The sequence below is a fragment of the Seriola aureovittata genome, chromosome 16 (genome assembly GCF_021018895.1).
Source record: "Seriola aureovittata isolate HTS-2021-v1 ecotype China chromosome 16, ASM2101889v1, whole genome shotgun sequence".
NCBI lineage: Eukaryota > Metazoa > Chordata > Actinopteri > Carangiformes > Carangidae > Seriola > Seriola aureovittata.
This window is the reverse complement of record NC_079379.1, coordinates 7,487,726-7,491,449: the sequence shown is the minus strand read 5'-3', so window position 1 is coordinate 7,491,449 and position 3,724 is coordinate 7,487,726.

Sequence of the window (3,724 nt, the reverse complement as noted above, 5' to 3'; positions counted from 1 at the left end):
CAGGCTGCCTGTCAGGAAATTCGGTAGTCGAAGGTGTCCTTCTCCATGTAGTCCGTCCAGGTAGAGGAGGGCATGCTCCGATACGGGTCCAGGAGGATCCGGAAGCAGCGGACGATCAGCAGGCCCAGGAAAATGAAGAGGATGAGGACGAAGACAAAGGCCGCCCTCTGCTCAAGTGTGAGGAAGGAGGCCGACGGCGAGGACGAAGAGGAGGAGGAGAAGTCTGACTCGGAGGCGGAGAAGGTGCTGCTGTAGATGTCGTCTGCCATGTCAGCATGGAGAGTGATTGGTTGGTTCAGATTGTCCTCTTCTTCTGTCCAAACAAAGACGGTCTACAGGAAAACATCATGTTTGCAGCAGAAAGTTGGAGTCGGAGCGGAGAGGTCTGAAGAAAACAGACAGAATAAAAACATGACTTCTTCTGTCACAGTATTATTGCACAGGCAGGTTTCAAAAGGCAGGTAGCTGATATAGAGGAGAACACAAGGGAACATAAACAGACAAGCTGACAAGGACCTGGTGGCAGGTTTAAATACTGGATTGGGTGATGAGGAACCTAGGGACAGGTGTGTGAAGGGAAAGGGAAGTTCGGGTGACTTCATATAGGAAACAGGTATTCAGGTGTGTATGAAGACAAGAAGAAAGTCTGGGGACATCTGGTGGAACATTATGGGACAAATGTGGTGTGGGAGAAGTGAATGAGGGCTGGAGATGGGGGTAGGGGGTACCAGGTACCTGAGGGCTGTAAGATGAGGTTGAAAGCTCAAAATAAAGCCAGTAAGTGGACTTTGAGTGAGGGTTATTTTTTAAATTTTTAACTTCTGTTCTTGAGGTCAACAAAACACCTTTAAGGGTTTAGAATCTGTTAGAACCTTAAAGTTAAAATGCAGGAAAGATCAGAATGTCATTCAGATCTCCAGGGTTCATCCGCTGGGGGACAGGAATGAAATCAGGACACTTGGTTTGTACAGTTTGAAGTGTCTTGTTTGTAGTGTGGATCTGGCTTTGTGCTGTTGCTGGAGTCACAGAGATCTGTCCAATTGTCTTTGCAGTATTTACTGAGACGTGTTTGTCCACACGACTCTGTCCTCACAAAGCTGTTTCATAACTAAATGTCCTCAGACTCTGTCTACCTCCATTGTTCTCTCTCTTCCTCTGTTGTTCTCATGCCAGCGGTCTGTGGGCGGGACTGTGGGAGTCGTCTCTTTTAAACCCATCGTTCTGGATGAAGCTCTTCATTTGCTTCCCACATGCAGATTGAAGCCAAACTCAATTGGCTTCAAATGCTGACAGGTTTTTTTCAGTCGTGTCTGTGAGAAGTTAAACTTGGTGAAATCTGCCTTCACTTTGGTTTGATATGAAACTTTTCGTGTGTTGTCCTCATGCAGATGAACAAGGCCAGATCAGGTTTTACTCAATGATATATCTACATCCAGCAGTTACAGATCAACAGGATCATTTGTGTGGAGTGGTGCTCGTGTCACCTGATGAATCTCTTTTTTAATTCAGTTTTCTCTCTATATGCAGCTGAAGAAACAAAACATAGAGTTAATAAAGTTATGTATCTAGACTTGTTTGATTCATAGACTGTAAATAAAGATTGAAGGAACGTAGCCCCTGTGACGTCACCCACAGGTTTCTGAAGAGCAGTTTTGAAGCTCAGAGTGAGCTGCTCCGCCGTCGCCATCTTGGCAGTGCCTGACTCTGGGCAAAGAGGTGGGGCATGTGTGGAGCAGAGACTTCAGCGCATGCCAGTTTTTGGCAAGCATCTGCTCACCCACCTATCACTCAAAGAGTGAAGGGTGACACCTTCAATTATGTATGACTTTAAGCCTCGATAAAATGTAAACAGGTGAGTTATATAAACAGCTGTCATGAAGGACGAAATTAGCAATAGAGACCAAAACTGTTTTTTGTACCAAGATGTAAACAAGTTTATTTCCGCTGTAAATTTGGACATTTTAACATGGAAGTCTAAGGGGATTGACTGTTGTAGCCTCCATTAAACTGGTGTCTGGTTCTGTTCAGACTCCTGGTTCAGGTTAAAGATCCTGGTCTGGTTTAATACATAAGCAGTTCACAACCTCTTCATTTACATTTAACCTAAACCCCCAGCTTTCAATAACCTGAACCAAAGAGCTGCTGTTGTCTAAACCACAAATGGGACTCTGTGTGACTCTGATGTGAACCATTAATGAAAATAGCTTTTCATTCATTCAAAATAAATAAGTTTCCATTTTGTGCTGAATGTCAAGAAGATATGAACATAGACAGTTCATATCCAGGTAAATGAAATCAATGAATTAAATTCTCATACCTGGACATGAACTGACATCACACTGCCCTGTGCAGTGATGAAACAAAATTAAGTGAAGTGAGTTTATGCAGCACTTCTCCAGATCAAACAAAGTCCTTCATAATAAAAGACAGAAGAGTTCCAGCCCACAACAGATGGATTATCTGAGCATTTATAAGTCTGGAGATGATTCCTTGTTGATTCACCAACAAATTAAAATTTCTCGTTTCTGTTGTCCATATGGTACAGTGTCTAACTTCCTGTTAGGTTTTCAACCGGCCTGAGCTTGGTATTTATAAATCACTTTGATCAGCTTCCTACTATGAACGGGAAACACTTTGTTAATATAAAATCAATTAATAAAATTAATTATTTTACTGTCACACAGAATGATGTCACCAAGGCTAGACCTAGGCCCAGTCTGGTCTGTATGAATCTGGTTTTACACAGTGTCTATACTGTCTCCATTTGGACTCCTACCTGAACACACAACGTTCTACTCAGACAAAGAGTTCTTATGCCTCCGCGCTGGCGACAGCCAGAGCCAGAGGCGTATTGTTTTTGATTTGTTCATCCATCCGTCCGTACGTTTGTATGATGGACTGATTAGATTTTGGTGGCTAAAGGTAAAAGGTCAAAGGTCAAGGTCAAAGTGACCTCGTAAGGCATGATTTTGGCTTTCTGAACACAATATCTCAAGAGCTCCTCGAGTGAATCCCTTCAAATTTGTCAGAAACATCCACTTGGACTCTGTACAGTCCATGTGTTTATTATTGTAACCATGACAACCAAGGTCCAGTACATCTGCCGCAGTAGTGGCAGCGTTTTGGGAGACACTCCAATGGGTTGTATCAGAGGGCTGAAAAAAACGACCTGTGTGGTTGTTCAGGTTGGAGGACTGTTTGATTTTTATGCACATTTACCACATACAGAAAATTCTGATTATCAGAAAAAATAATAATGCACAAAGGTTTTTACGCTTGTCTGAGGCGTAACAGCAGCTGTGTGTGTAAACCCTGATGTACATGAAAACATCAGCTGCATGTGGAGCGATGATGAGGAGGGCTGGAGCCTGCCTCACATGTCAGAACTCCATCATGTTTTCCATTGTCTAAGCTTTGACTGGATCTTTTAACCGCCTCATCTTCTTCTTCTGCAGTGGTTTAATAGCAACGACTGGAGAATCAGCTCCACCTGCTGTTATTTCTTCTACAGAGATTAAATATTGGTGCCACACTGTTTGTCACAGATTTTGCTGTCTTTGTGTGTTTTGCATCATCTGTATTGCTTCCTCTGTCCACAGCTGCAGGAATGTTATAAAACCTGGTGAACTGTCCTGATCAGCTGTAAGGAGCCGACCGCAGGATGTCCGTGGAGGATCTGCTGAGTCTGCACAGTTAAACTCTCTCCTCCCTCCCTCTTTAATAT